At 35.2% G+C, this 16,703-nt stretch overlaps 1 long non-coding RNA gene across 1 annotated transcript in view; it reads left to right on the top strand.

Moving 5' to 3' along the window:
- The first annotated feature begins 364 nt into the window (after window positions 1-364).
- A230006K03Rik (RIKEN cDNA A230006K03 gene) overlaps window positions 365-16,703 on the top strand; it is a 301,385-nt gene continuing 285,046 nt past the window's right edge. Inside the window, exon 1 of the long non-coding RNA NR_169189.1 lies at window positions 365-504. This is a non-coding gene — a long non-coding RNA (RIKEN cDNA A230006K03 gene). The remainder of the gene's footprint in view (window positions 505-16,703) is intronic.

The raw sequence follows: 16,703 nt of genomic DNA, 5'->3' as shown, positions 1-16,703 counted from the left end.
AAAAAATGGATGCTTTATTACAGGTATCATTAGTCATATTCATTCTAAAAGGCTCAGGCATTACTGGACAGTTTTCTCTGTTTTTAATCAGAGCCAGTAACTAAAGAATAACTACATAACATTTTCTTTCACCTTCTATTTCTTCATTATTATTATTGCCGATGCAACAGGCAGGGAGGGGGGAGAAGAGATGGAGGATCTTTGTTGGAAAAATCTCCCTGGTAACAACAGGCTTATGCCTCTTTTATCATTTTTGAGATCTCTCTCCTGATTGGTCCAAAACCTTTTCTCTATTTTTCTATATATACTCAGCCAGTCGGAGTCAAGCAGAGCTGAAGAAATTTATTCACAAAGAAAATATTCCAGTAACGTTCCTGGTTGATGTTTAACACGCAGCTTATACCAGTCTCTTGTTGTAGATTGACAACAAGCTGCTTTTTCTAGAAGGAGGATTGCTTGGGAAACCTTCAGATGAAAATGAAAAGAAAACGTCACCATGGCCAGGTAAATTGCTGATTCTTCACATTCCTGCTCTGAATGAAACTGCTTCTGTATGTTGTGCAAGATATTTGTTATTGCTTCTGGTCATTGCGTCGGTTTTAATATCTATCATTCAGGACTCGGCCTTGTGGTCCTGCTTCATCTGCAAGGATAGTGTATTACATCATCCTTCTCACCTGACAGAGACAGGAGGCCTATTGCTCCTTAATCTGAGTTGAGGGACCACATCTGCAAAAGGTTTTTATATTAGGACAGCAGTTCTCACCTGTCAAGATGAAAATCTTTCCAATATTATTAACATCACCTTATTTAGTATGCTATTGCCCTCTGAGAGTACTAAAACCCCAAATCCTGCAAGTCACTTTCTCTATGATATTGTTAATATTCACAGTCTCAGATGATTTATATTACATTTAAACCCAAATTCTCGCATAAGGTTTGCATTGTTATTGTTGGGTACAAGCATAGTTTTATATATATATATATATATATATGTGTGTGTGTGTGTGTGTGTGTGTGTGTGTGTGTATAGATGCATATATATAGTGTTTATATATATATATATATATATATATATATATATATATATAATATATATATATGCATACTTCATTCTTTTCAGACAGTTAAAGCAGAGTATGCATATAGTCTAATGAAAAATCTTAAGATACCAAAATGTTTTTTGTTTTTGTTTTTGACTTTGAATCATAGTGTACCAAGGTTTACAGCCACTGCCCAGTTTCCCTGAGTTCTAATAGCTATGATATTTTAAATAGATTGCTTTGAGACAATTTCTGTTTAGGGATGACAAAGCATTTTTTTCAATTGTGGTTAATAGATATGATCCTGTGCCTTTTTTGTGTTCTGTAGTATTTTTTTTAATTCAAGTATTGTTTTTTGTACATAATCTAGGTGTCTCAATTGCATATAATTTTATTTAAATGTTGATATGTGAAAGAATTAATTGGTGCTAATCATTTGAATCTATCATAGTATATCATACCTGGCTTATATTTAATGTTAATATCTCATTAGTTACTAACATTAAATATAATTACTAACATTTGTTTAGCACAGATATTATTCTTATCAAAATCTTTACTAAATTATCATCTTTATTGTACTAGTAAATATGTATGTAGCTAAAGGATTGTGACTCAGCAATTTTTCTTATTTTTCTGTACATCATTTCTATTATTTTACTTCTCTGTATTTAATATAGTGATAAATTTTGAGGATTTATCTGCTTTTGAGGCTCATTCAAGAGAAATATGTATCTGAATAATCAAGCATGGATATTTTGTTGAAAATGAGTAAAGACAGAGGTTGTAGAAGAATATTTAAATTGTGAATGGCAGTGATAGAAGTGGGAGGCCTTCATAGTAGTTTTGACTGCAGATTCCTCAGAGGAAGTCTTCTAAGTGAATTAAATTTGTTATAACATTTATTGTGTACATTACTGGACTGAATTAAAAGGAAGATTCTGTTTCTCAGGATGCTGGTAATTTTGGATAAGGGGCATGGGATATGTAAATATAGGAATTGCCAAAAATATACCCTCCCTGTGTGATAGGTCATATAACCTTTATAGGTACCACTATGATACCACCAAGCTCAAATCCTGGTCAATTTGCAATTTTGCATGTTTCACAGTTAGAAGTGTCAGTCAATGTATATATATGCCAAAAAGTTCAATAAAGACATGGCAATTTTAGTTTGAAATAAAGATCTTATTGGATTAAATGTCCATTCTCACAGAGGCAATAATTGGAATTGTATGGGTCACTTATACAAATATCAGAGAAACAAGTATCATATTTTCCAGTGAAGAAAGACCTGATATTGATAGGTTAAATGTAATACCAGGTATTCCATGTCTACTAATTCAGTTGTCCATTCCTTAATATTCATTATTTGCTTTAACTTTGCTTTGTACTAAAAAAAATAATCCAACAGATTTTTAATAAGAATTTTCCATAGACAATGGTATGAAAAATGTGCTTCTGTGTTCAGTAAAACACTGTAGCGTGAATATCCTAATTCAGCTATTTAAAATTATATAGTAGTCAGAAACACTTGAGAAAAGAGGGAGCTGAAAAGGAAAGAAGTGATATAGGAATAGGTAAATGTACTGTCTAGTCCTGTATTTCCAGGCAAGCAGCAGGCATCTACGGTAATCACCTGTGCCACCTGGCAAATAGATACCCTAGACTGGCTTGAAGTTTGTTTACATGTGCTCACTAAATTATAAGAAGAGGCAGGAGATCCTCATTCTAATATCCACATGATCATACATTTTACTGTAGGTAAATCTAAACTTACTGAGTATTACCACTTAAGAGGCTAGAAAATATATGCAAAGCATGAGTATTGGAGCATGGCTCTGCCATTTGCTTACTGGGTAATGATTTTCTGGGTAGCCTTTTTCTGAGTACACACAGCTCTGAAAATAATCAATTAAAATGATCTGTGTGTTTTCCCAATAAACTCACCAATTGACTAGGATGAACCTTGGCATATATCTGTATTGACTTATTATTTGAATGTTAAATGGCCAAGGAGTCTTAGGTAATTTCATCTCTTTTTTTCTGGAAATATAGTTTTTTAAATTGTTTTCCTTCATTTTGCAATAGTAAAAGTGTTTTATTTCCCATTTCTGTCTCCTACCTTCCAATATAATATTCTGACCTCCGTTTCAAATACATTGCTTGTTTTTATTTAATTCTGATTAAATGCATATATTGTATGTAAGTTCATGTTTATTCTTTTTTATCTTTTATTTGTTGGCTGATAGTGCACACATAGTCTCTAATTTTGTGGAAGCAAAGTGAAGACACAGCAGAAACACGTGAAGTGAATGCTAATAATTCAAATTTGTAGACTCCATCTTAGATGTAAGAATTGCACTTTATGGATTCTAAATCCTATTTAGTTCCTTAGAATTAGCTGTAGCTTGGGCTCCTGCAATCACTCAGCAGGTAAGACACTAATGACAAGCCTGAGGACCTGAGCTCTCTGGGTCGCACATAGTAGAAGAAAACTGGCTGTCATCAATCTTCCTCTGACCCCAGCATGTGCACTGTATACAGCTCCCTCTCCTCTCTGCCCTCACGCTTTCCCCTGCTTTCTCTCACACACACATGCATGCAAGAACACTCAGAGAGAATGTAACGAATTAATATTTTAATACCCTTCTCTATGGTATTATTAATACTTTACACTTACAAACAAATACATATGGCTAAATACGTTTTGTGAATTAGCATACTAATGAAACAACTATAAAATATAAAAGTATAAGGAAAGCAGGGAGAATTGAGCTGACAATAGATCTGTTAACAATAGCCTATGTTAAAAATACTCAGATAAAAATAAAAAACACAACTTATTGGAACCTTTGGTGTAAATCTAAGGATCTATACAGGTACATTTTTTATCTATGAAAGCTTACATTTTTTCTTTGTTCTTTCTTTTATATTCCTTCTTTGTATTTAATCATTTTATTTCCTTTACACACCAGATTTTATTTACATCTTTATCCACCATTGAACTGCTCTATATACCATACCTCCTTCTTGCCCCTTGAATCCAGGAAGATGTTTCCACCTCTCCACACCCCTCCCAATTAGACCTCTAAACTCCACTTGGCCTCCAGGATTTTGAGAGTGAGGGGCATCTTCTCTGACTGAACACAGATCTGGCAGTCCTCTTTTGTATATGTGTTGGTGACCTCATTTCAGATGGTACATGCTACCTGGTTCGTTCTCAAGTGTCTGAATGATTTCGGGGACCAAGTTAATTCAGACTGCTGGACCTACTACAGGGTTGCCCTGCTCCTCAGTTTTTTCCAGCTTTATCCTACTTTAACCACATGCATCAGCAGGTACTGTCCATTGGTTGGGTATCAATATTTGCATTTGACCCTTTCAGCTGCTTGTTGGGTTTTCAGAGGGCAGTCATGATAGGTTCCTTTTTGTGGGTGGTCCATAAATAGTGTCAGGCTTTTGTTCCTTCCCTGGAGCTGGAACCCACTTTAGTCCTGTTGGTTTACTTTTTTTTTCTTAGGCTCTTCTCCATTTCCCTCCCTGCAATTTTTTCAGATCTGAACAATTGTAGATCAGTGTTTTGACTGTGGAAGACAAAAAATACAGCCCTTCTTAGTTTGTGCAATCACTTTCTGTTGGATAACCAAATATTTCCAAAGAATTGGAACTCTTACTGTCAGCATTTTCATGTACTTGAAATATTTTAAAATCAACTTTGTTAAAGTAATTTCTGGTATTTCTAGAAGACAAGCTTATATCAAGTGGCCTTATAGCCTAGATTTTACCAACTTTCTTGTCCCTTTTCACAATTATCATGGGGATTTAGATACAGAAGGAATATTATCAAACTATTTCTTGACTCTGTCCCACACTGTGTTTGATTTGTTGTGATTTTCTGCATTTATATGTTAGATGATATATGGGCCTCATAAGAAGCATTTTTCTCATCAGATATGAAATTTTCAACTGAATAGTATGTGGTTATCTGCAAAGTCAATTCTATTTACTATAAGAATTTTTAGTTTGAAAGCTGATAATATGATGTTTTTTTCTGATTTGTTAATCTATATGTACTTCTACATTTTTTAGAAATTTGTTTGTTTTACATTTCATATAATATGCCCCCATCTACCCACCTACTGTTTCACATCCCATACCTCTCCCCATCCTCCTGTATCCACGTGGATGTCCCCAATCCCCACACCACCTGACCTCTAAACTTTCTGGGCCCTCCTGTCTATTTTGGGTTAGGTGACTCATCTCTGAATGAACACAAACCCAGAAGTACTCTGCTGTACATTTTCTGGTGGCATCAATTCATCTGGTCTATGCTGACTGTTTGGTGATTCATTGTTTGAGAGATTTCAGTGGTTCAGAATTATTGAGACTACTGGTCTGCCTACAGAGTCTCCCTCCTCCTCTGCTTCCTTCAGTCTTTCCATAATTCAACAACTTGAGTCAGCCCCTTTGTCCATTGATTGGTTGCAACAATCTGCTTCTTACTCTATCAGTTGCTTTTGTGTCTTCTGGAGCACGATCATGCTAGGTCCCTTTTTACTCCCATCAGATCTCTTGAAATCTATTATGTCCTACCATATTACTCTTCCTTTCCTTAGCCCAGGATATTGTCCCCATTTAATGCAGGGTCAGAGTTTTTGATTGTGGGATGGAAACCCTATCACTCTAATTGAAACCTTGTCTTTCTACTGGAGGTTGACTGTACAAGTTCTGTCTTTACACTTTAGGACATTTCATCTAAAGACTATCCCTTTGAATCTTGACAGTTCCATACCTCCAAGGTCTCTGGTACTTTCTAGAGAGTTACCTCACTTACCTCTTCATAAGGTTGCTTGTTTCCACTCTTTCTGCTGGCACTCAGGGTTTCAGTCCTGTTTCCCCCAAAACCTGATCATGGTACACCCATAGATATTCCTCTCCCTGTTCCCTTTCCCATGCAGATTCCCTACCTCTGTATTCTCACGTGATTGTTTCCTTCTCCCTCCCTTACTTGGGCCATACTGCTTCTTAGTCTAACTAAGTTCTGTGGATTGTATCCTGGGTATTCTGTTATTTTTGGCTAATATTAACTTATTAGTGAGAACATGTCATTCATATCTTTTTGGTTATGTGCTACCACACTCAGGATGATATTTTCCAGTTCCATCCATTTGCTTGCAAAACTCATGATCACCTCTTTCTTAATAACTGACTCGTATTACGTTGTATAAATGAACCATATTTTCTTTATTCATTCTTCTGTTGTGGGGCATCTGAGCCATTTCCAGTTACTAGATAACACAAATAAGGCTGCTAGGAACATAGTAGAAAATGGGCACTGTAGAATTCCCTTTAAGTACATCTCATGCACATTTCATATGCTGTCAAATTCATGACATCTACAAACATAGTGAATTTTGTCTGGATTTGTGTATGTGTTTGTGTGTGTGTGTGTGTATTCCTCTCTTTCTGTCTCTCTCTGCCTGTCTGTGTTTATTTCTGTCCCTATCTTTGTCTATCTTTCTCTTTCATTCATACATATATATGTATATGCATATGTATATATAAATATGTATATATGTGTGTATATATGTATATGTATACGTGTGCATATATGTATATGTATGTGTATACACATAAACACACGCATACACACACATATACACATATACACACATATACATATACACACACATACACACACATACATATACATATATATATATATATATATATATATATATATATATACATATATATCTTACCAACCAGAATTGGTTTGAATCTTCTCTCTTGGGCTGAATCCCTAACCAATATTGTTTACTCTTATCTTGTTAGAGAATGTTTGCCTATTCTTTTCAACCTATGAATGAAAACTTTGGAATTTTCTCATAATCATTTGAGATGGTGATATTATTGTGGAGTTTTGATTATTCACCCCACCTGAATGAATGACAGAAGTTGATCATCAATATATTCTTAAAATTTCTATGCAACTCGAATCTAACTTAATGTCTCCATAACAAAAGTACTGAGAATGTTAGCCAAGGAATTCCCAAATTAGTGAGCTCATCAGTTTATTTATGCGAGTGCAATACTATTTGTTGGATAAAGACACTTTAGTGCAACCTTTGGGTCACAATATACAAAATACATTAAATAGTCCACTGATTGTGTTTTATAAGTTAGCACAATAAACTCATTACTTCCTCAGAAAACATTGGTGAAATTCTACATAGGTTTGTTTTGCAGTTGTTAAGTGGAGGCTCATACATTCTTTATATCTCTGCTACTGGAAAATATTTTAAAATTATTTTGTGTACTCTTTGAGAAATTAATGTAATTTTTTAAAATTTTCTGCTGGGTCTGGTGGTGCACGCCTTTCATCCCAGCACTGGGGAGGCAGAGGCAGGCAGATTTCTGAGTTTGAGGCCAGCCTGGTCTACAAAGTGAGTTCCAGGGGCAGGGAGGGCTGTAGAGAGAAAACCTGTCTCAAAAAATCAATTTTTTTCTTTCTTCTATTCTCCTCATTTATTTTATTTGATTTCTTTAAAGTTCATGACATTTTTATGAATAGTTGTTATATACAAAATTACATGTATTTTAGTTGAAAATTTTATCAGACCCTCCAAGAAGTCCTAATTCAGATACTCTGCAAACTATTCCACAAAATAGAAGCAGTACGACTCTACCCAATTTTTTTATGAAGTCACAATTTTGCTAATACATAAACTACACAAAGACCCAACAAAGAAAAAAACTGTATTTTATTTATTTCTTTCAAATAAGATTTTATTAGATATTTTTTTAATTTACATTTCAAATGCTATCCTGAAAGTCCCCTACAGCCTCCCCCGCCCTGCTTTTTCAAGATTTTTAACCTGAACAAGTATTAATGTATGTCATATGCTTTTTCAGCGTCTAGTAAAATGATTATGTGGTTTTACTTTTATTATGTTCATGTAGTGGATTAAGTTGATGGATTTCCATAATTTGAATCACCCTTGCATTCCTGGGATGAAGCCTACTTGTTTGTGGTGAATGGTCATTTTGATGTGTTCTTGCATTTGGTTTGTAATATTTTATTGAGTATTTTTACATTGTTATTCATAAGGGAAATTGGTCTGAAGTTTTTTTCTTTGTTGGGTCTTTGTGTGGTTTAGGTATTAGCATAATTGTGGCTTCATAAAAAAATTGGGTAGAGTCGTACTGCTTCTATTTTGTGGAATAGTTTGCAGAGTATCTGAATTAGGACTTCTTGGAGGGTCTGATAAAATTTTCAACTAAACCCATCTTTTCTAGGGCTGCTGCTGCCGCTGCCGCTGCCGCTTCCTCTTCCTCTTCCTCTTCTTCTTCCTCTTCTTCCTCTTCTTCTTCCTCTTCTTCTTCCTCTTTTTCCTCCTCTTCTTCCTCCTCTTCTTCCTCTTCTTCTTCCTCTTCTTCTTCCTCTTCTTCTTCCTCTTCTTCTTCTTCTTCTTCTTCTTCTTCTTCTTCTTCTTCTTCTTCTTCTTCTTCTTCTTCTTCTTCTTCTTCTTCTTCTTCGTTCAATGAGTGTAATGAGTCCTGCTTTTTCTTTAGGGATTATGTGACACTTTAGATGCTTTATTAATCCAGGTTTTACTTGGGTACCTGGTATCTGTCTAAAAACATGTTCATTTCATCAACATTTTCAAATTTTGTTGAAAATATGCTTTTGAAGAATGATCTGGTGACTTTTAAAATTTTCATTGCATTCTGTTGTTAGGGCACCCTGTTCATTTCTGATTTTCTTAATTTGGGTACTGTCTCTGTGCCCTCTGAAGAGTATGGCCAATGGTTTATCTGTCTCCATGACTTTCTTATAGAACCAGCTATTGGTTTTGTTCATTCTAAATAGTTCTCTTTTTTGTATAGTTACTTTTTTTCTTTTTTTCCTTTTTCCTACCTGGATGACTTCAGCCCTGAGGCTGATAATTTCCTGCTATGTATTTGCTTGGGTGTATTTGCTTCTTTTTGTTCTAGAGAGTTCAGGTGTGCTGTTAAGCTGCTGCTGTATGCTCTCTGCAGTCTGTTTTTGGAGGCACTCAGAACTATGAGTTTTCCTCTTAACACAGTTTCATTGTGTCCAAGAAATTTGGATTCGTTGTGCTGTCATTTTCTTTAAATTCAAGAGTCTTTAATTTCTTTCATTTTTTTCTTCGTTGACCAAGTTACAATTGAGTAGAGCATTGGTCATCTTTCATGTGTATGTGGGTTTCCATTGTGTATTTATTATTGAAGAACAGCCTTATTCCATGGTGATTTGATAGGATGCATGGGATTATTTCAATCTTTTTGTATTTATTGAGTCCTATTTTGGGAACAATAATATGATGATATTTGGAGAAGGTACCATGAGGCGCTTGGTTTTAGAATGATAGTTTCTATAGATATCTGTTAAATGCATTTGGATCATAACCCCTGTAAATTTTACTACATCTCTGTTTATTTTCTGTTTCCATGATCTCTCCATTGATGAAAGTTAGGTGTTGAAGTCTCCCACTACTATACTGTGAGGTTCAATGTATGCTTTGAGCTTTGACAAAACTTCTTTAATGAATGTGGTTGCCCTTGCATTTGGAGCATAGATGTTCAGTATTGAGAGTTCATCTTGCTAGATTTTTTTTTTCCTTTGATGAATATGAAGTGTCATTCCTCATCTTTTTGGATAACTTTTTGTTGAAAGTCTATTTTATTCAATATTAGAATGGCTACTCCAGCTTGATTCTTGGGATTAATTGTTTAGAAAATTCTTTTCAGCCTCTTAGTTTGAGATAGTGTTGATCATTGTGACTAAAATGCATTTATGGTATGCAGCAAAATGCTGGGTCCTGTTTAAATAACCATCTGATAGTCTATGCCTTTTTATTGGATATAAAGTCCATTAATATTAAGAGTCACTACGTACCAGTGATTGTTGATTCCTGTTATTTTTGTTGTTATAACTGGGATTAAATGTGTGTGGCTATCTTTTGAGTTTGTTGAAAGAAGTTTAATTTCTTACTGTTTCTTGAGAATTATTTGTCTCCTTGCTTTGGAGTATTGCATTAATTTTCCTCTAAAGGGCTGGATAGATATTGTGATAGATATGGAAAGATATTTTATATATTTGGCTTTGTCATGAGGTATCTTGGTTGTACCATCTATGGTAATTTAGAGGTTTTCTGGGTATAGTAGCCTGGACTGACATTTGTGTTCTCGTAGTGTCTGACTGACATCTGTCCAGTACCATCTGGCTTTAGTTTCCTAGTGAGAAACCTGGTGTAATTCTGATTGGTCTGCCTATATTTGTTATTGAAATTTTACAGTTATTGCTCTTAATGTTTTTTTTTTTTTGGTTTGTTTTGTGGATTGGATATTTTGATTATTGTGTTGCTAGAGTAATTTCTATTCTGATCCAATCTATTTGGAGTTCTGAAGGCTTTATGTTTATGGTCATCTCTTATTTTAGGTTAGAAAGGTTTTCTTCTATAATTCTGTTGAGGATGTTTAGTAGCCCTTTGATTTGGGAATCTTCACTCTCTTGTATTCCTATTATTCTAGATTTTGCCTTTTCATTATGTCCCAAATTTCCTGTATGTTTTGGGCTATGATCTTTTTTTGCAATTTCTTTTACTGTTGTGTCAATGTTTTCTAAGTTATCTTATTTGCCTGAGATTCTCTCCTCTATCAATTATACTCTGGTGGTGATTCTTTCTTCTATGACTCTGTTCTCTTTCCTAGGTTTTATATCTCCAAGATTGTCTCCCTTTGTGGTTTCTTTGTTTCTTTTCCCATTTTAAGATCCTGTGTTCTCCTGTATCCCTTTATTGGGAATTATTTATGTTCTTCTTAAAGTCCTCTATCATCATCATGAGATGTGTTTTTAAATCAGAATCTTGCTTTTCAGGAGTGGTGGGAATATCCAAGCTTGCCCTGATGGAAGAACTGGTTTCTGTTGCTTATGTTCTTGGGCTTGCTTCTTTCCATTTGTTTATCTCTGGCTTTAGCTGGGTTTACTGTCTCTGATGACAGCTTTTCTCTCCTCTGAGTGTGAGCCTGTGGTTTTAGGTGTGTCAGCACTCTTGTGATTTTTGTGTGTTAGTACTCCTAGTAGAACTGCTTTCTGTGGGCATCACTGCAGTGAGGGCCTGGACTGGGTTTCAAAATTTGTGGCACAAGGTCAGACCCCTGTCACAGATGGAAACAATAAGGATTCTGTCCTGGGATGCTCTTTGATGCCTGGGTCCTGTGAGTTACTGGCAAATCCTGCATTGGTCCAATTTGGGTCAGCAGTTGTGGTCTCACATGTAAATGTTGGTATGCTAGAACTCCTGGCAGACCTCTTCTCTCTGGCTGATCAATTCTTGATATTAGAGTCTGAGATATTTTCATGCTGTTTAGGAAAACCCTCAACATGCCCATGATTTCAAGGCTCTTCTCTTGTTTCTCTTTTATTGTATTTAGTGTGTCTGGATTCATATTGTTGACCTTAATCTACATGAACTTGAGCTTTGAGCAAGTTAACAAGTTTGGATTCATTTTATATTTTTTACACACAGAATCCTGCCAGTCAGATGAGCAACTTATAATGAAGATGCTTTCCATTTCCCATTGTTTATATGTGGTTCTTTTTTAAAGATCAATTGTCCATGTATGTGGGTTTAGTTCTGGGTCTTCTTTTCTATTTCATTGATTGAACTATCTTTCTCTTTACTAATACCATGCAATTTTTATCCCAATTGCTTTGTAGTAACATTTGAGTTTAGAGAGAGTAATTTCCTGGTGAATTTATTTTAATTTTAAGAATTGTTCTTCCTATCCAGGTTTTTTGTTTCTTTTTTCCATATGATATTAAGAATTGATCCTTCCATGTCTGTGAAGAATTGTGTTGGAAATGTGATGGGGATTGCACTGAATATGTAGATTTCTTTTGCTAGGATAGCCATTAATACTAAGTGAATACTAACAATCCATGAGCATGGGAGATACCTCCAATTTCTGTGTTCTTCTTCAATCTCTTTCTTAAGAGACTTGCAGTTCTTTTAATATATTTCTTTCACTTGTTTTGTTATAGTTACCCAAAGTTTTGTTCATATTATTGTGCCTATTGTGAATAGTGTTGTTTCCCTATTTTCTTTCTCATTCAGTTTTCATTTATATAAAGGAAAGCCACTGATTTGTTTGAGTTATTTTTTTCTCTTCACATAATTTGTTTATCAGCTGAAGAATTTCTCTGCTATATTTTTTTTTGTTCCTCATATCATGTACCAATAGTGACACATTGACTTCTTCTCTGCCAATATGTGTTCCCTTTATCTCATTTTGTTGTCCTATTGCTCTATCTAAAATTTTGTGTACTTTATTGGAAGATATGTGTAGAGTGGGCGTCCTTGCCTTTTCTCTGAATTTAGTAGAATCGCCTCAAGTATCACTCCATTTAATTTGGTATTTGGACTTGTTTTCCTGTACATTTTTTTATTTTGATGTGGTATAGGCCTGACACTTCTAATGTCTTCAATACTTTTAATATGAAATGGTGTTTTATTTTGACAAATGTTTTCAACATCAAATGTGATATTCATGTGATTCTATTGAACATCCTTGAATCCATGAGATTATGTCTATTTCTCCATGATATAAATATCTTGACAGAGACACTAGGAGTCATTGTCTATGCATTTCAAAGCAAAGCAACATGATAAATCTAATATATACTGCCAAGAATTTATAAACATAGTAGTGTAACTAATTTAGTCTCAGCTTCACAACTATCCTATAAAAGGATTATACTAGAGGAATTTAAAAATCCTTATGTATATATTTACATCTCAAATGTTTCCCTGTTCCTGTTCCTCCCTCATAAAGTCCCTCACTTTCTGTTCTACCTTCTCGGCCTCTGAGAGTGTGGCCCAGAGGGGGAAATTAGAGAACCTAGGGACATTTAGTGACCTCTAACCAAAATCTCACAGAATACCAATTTACTGTCAATATATCTCAAACCAATAATGGAAAACTTTTAAATTTAATATTACTCAAGTCTTAGTTTTCTGTTCTTAACAATAAATTCTTTAAAATTTTATTTGGATGAGTAATCATTTTAATTAAAATTCTTGGGAATTTTCTTCAATTATTTTTTTAATGTTTATAGTGTTCATTTGTTTATTTACATTTCAAATGTTATCCCCTTACTGGTTTGCCTCCCTCTTTCTTTTATGAGAGTGCTTCCTTACTGGTCCACAAAAATCCCACCTCACCTTCATACTGTCTCCTACTTTAGGGCATTAAGAATTCACATGATCAAGTTCCTTCCTTCACATAGATGCCAGATAAAGTCATCCTCTGTGATATGTGCTGCTAGAGCCCTGGCTCTCTCCATGTGTACAATTTTTTAATTTTTTTATTAGGTATTTTCCTCATTTACATTTCCAATGCTATCCCAAAAGTCTCCCATACCCTTTTGAACTGTGGTTTAGTCCCTGAGAGCTCTGGGGTCTCTGGTTGGTTGATAGTTTTGTTCTTCCTATGAGGTTGCAAACTCCTCTAGGTCCTTCAGTCCTTGCCATAACTCCTCCATTGGCATATCCATGCTCAGTATGAGGGTTGCTTGCAAGCTTTTTCATCTATATTGGTCAGGCTCTGGCAGCTCTTCACACTACCCTGCTGTATCAGGCTCCTGTCATTAAGCACTTCTTGGAATCGGCCATAATGTCTCGGTTTGGTGGCTGCCTATGTGTCAGATCCATAGATGACACAAAGGCCTTCCCTTTAGTCTCTTCCTCACTCTTTGTCCCTAAATATCATTTAGACAAGAGGAATTCTGGGCTAAATTTTTTGAGTTTGTTTAGTTTCCCCTTCCCTCAAAAGGGTGGGGTGGAATGGCTAACTTCTGGATATGGTCTCCACAGGCTCTCTCCCTGCTTTGTGTGATATTTCAACTATTGACATCCCTGTTGAGTCTTGGAAGTCGTTTGTTTTCCCGTCATCTGGTACTTTCTGAAGGCTACACTAAGTTACCAATCCCCCACTGCTACAAACATGTGGGCAATTTCTGGCCATCTGTACATCTCTTTCTATACCTCATCCTGCCACCTTTTTCCATACTCTCAATCTTTCCCTCCTACATCCCTGCTTCACTCTATCTTCTGTGAATATTTTGTTCCCCCTTACAGGGTCCACAATGGAGGAGCTAGAGAAATGATCCAAAGACCTGAAGTGGTTTGCAGCCCCATGGGATGAACAACAATATGAACCAATCAGTATTCCCAGAGCTCACAGGGACTAAACCACCAACCAAAGAGTACACATAGGGAACCCCATTTCTCCAGCTGCTTATGTAGCATAGGATGATCTTGTCAGATGTCAACGAGAAGAGGGACCCTTGGTCCTGTGAAGGCTCAATTCCCCAGTGTAGAGGAATGCCAGGACAGTGAAATGGGAGTGGATATGTTGGTGAGCAGGGGGAGGGCAAATGTGACAGAGGGTCTTCTGAGGGGAAATGAGGAAAGGGGATAATATTTGAAATGTTAATAAAGATAATATCTAATTTTTAAAAAGAAAATAAAAAAAAAGAAATGGTCATATTTCTTCCTAACCGTCATGTGGTCTGTTAGTTACCAATCCCCCACTGCTACAAACATTTAGTCAATTTCCTGGCCCTTTGTACATCTCTTCCCACACCTGCCTGCCCTCTTTTCCCCAACTCCTTATTTCTCCTGCCAAAATTCCTCCCTCCTCTATCTCCTGTGATTATCTTCTTACCCCTTCTAAATAGAGCTGAAGTATCACTTATAAGAAATGGTTTTATTTCTTCTTGAGCTTCATATGGACTGTGAGTTGTACTTTGGGTATTCTGAGTTTTTATTTTTTTTCCTTATATCCACTTATCAGTGACTGTATACCATGCGTTTTCTTTGTGACTGGGTGACCTCACTCAGGATGATATTTTCTCTTTCCTACCATTAATGGAAATCCTTTTAATTTTCATTTTATTCAATACTAATTTTTCTTCCCTTCTGAAGAAATTATTTCAGGTTTCATCCACATGACTACTCACCCTAATTACATTTCTTGAAGATTTTCTTCTGTGATTTTAGATGTCCTCTACTCAAGGCAATATACATGAATAGCAATTGTGGAGAAATCATTTGATGTGTAAATGACATACTTGAGAGCAGCTTAAGATTGAAGGACCAACATTACCATGATTACTGTTGGAAATCACAGTCTGTTTTCATCTCCTCCAATACTAAAGAGAATAGGATAACTGTGTTCTCATGAAGATGTGAGGTATAATCTTATATGTCTATTATGCATCTCTCCTGTTTAAACTACAGAGGAGTCATATGCCTGGGAATGCAGGCCACAGAAGTAATATACTTCAAGGTAATGGAAGTTTCCACCTTGAAAGATCAGGGAATTGTCCATGTGGACAGTCAATCTTTTTTTTAATCCCCTGTTATCACATCATCTACTCCTAGTACATGCATGGTGAATATATAAGTCCAGGTCCACAATCCAAGGCTGTCTGATCAGAAACAAATTATTATATTTCATTTGTTGAGCCAGAGGTTGTCTTGAGTGTTACTGATGTACTTAAAATTATTGATAAAATGTATGCTTTGATGTTAAAGGGTCATAATGCCTGAAACTCAAGAACATTTGTCATGAGTGCATTAGGGAGAAATTCATGTATTTGAGACATAAATATATGAGGACATTTCAGTTTTTATTGAGTAACCACATGGTAGCTTGTAGTAGTACTTTGTGTCCTTCAGGACCTCAGTAGACAAAGATTGATCTTGGTGCCTAAAAGCTTTGTCACTGAAATACTGCTAGTGCACTGTGAAAAGTTATAACTTTACTTTGCTTTGGGTTCATTATAAGAAGGAAAACATATCTTCTGATGGAAGAACATGGTACAGCAAAAGTAGAGTCTCTTTAGCAGGACTAACAGATGACAGCTATGCTCGTGTAGATATTCCAACACTTACATGAACCCATTATCTGTAGCTGCTTTTCTTCTCTTTTATTTTATGTAAAACGAACTCTACTTGCCTTGCTAAAGAACTTTATTTTAGAGGTTATCATAATAATTTTGAATATAGAAAAGGGAAAAATAACTGTAGAACCTATGGAGGTATCTCAGTGGTAGAAAATTTGACAAAATACTCTAAGTTCTAGGTTCCTTGTCAGCACAAAAAAAAAAAAAAGTAAGATCATAGAAATATCAACTTAACCCAGCCTTGTTAATCTAACACAGTGATATTTACATAATTATTGATCATATTTATTTGCATCAGCAAGGAGGTAGGTGCTAGACAATTTCTCTCTAGAAACTTGAAGAATAAAATTAATATTTAGGCTGTATGATTGTTAGATTGAATAATTAGTTACTTATGATATGTTAATAATTAATCTTTCTAATAATATTATATAATCCACTCTTTATAATAAAAATGTAGCATAGAATATTCATTCTCTATGATGCATGCTTTGATTTTTGTCCTATAATCCACTCTTTACTGTTTCCATTTACAAGTTTTGATGTGAAAAATGTTCATCATTCTAATATTGATAAAATTTAGATAAATGAAGTAAAGTATGGTGTTATTGATTAAGATATTGAGTCAAGTGAAGACATGCTTCTAATTTACTGTTTGT

The sequence above is a fragment of the Mus musculus genome, chromosome 7 (genome assembly GCF_000001635.26).
Source record: "Mus musculus strain C57BL/6J chromosome 7, GRCm38.p6 C57BL/6J".
NCBI classification, from domain to species: domain Eukaryota; kingdom Metazoa; phylum Chordata; class Mammalia; order Rodentia; family Muridae; genus Mus; species Mus musculus.
The sequence above is the reverse complement of the archived record's forward strand: the minus strand, read 5'-3'. Positions and strand labels throughout refer to the sequence as shown.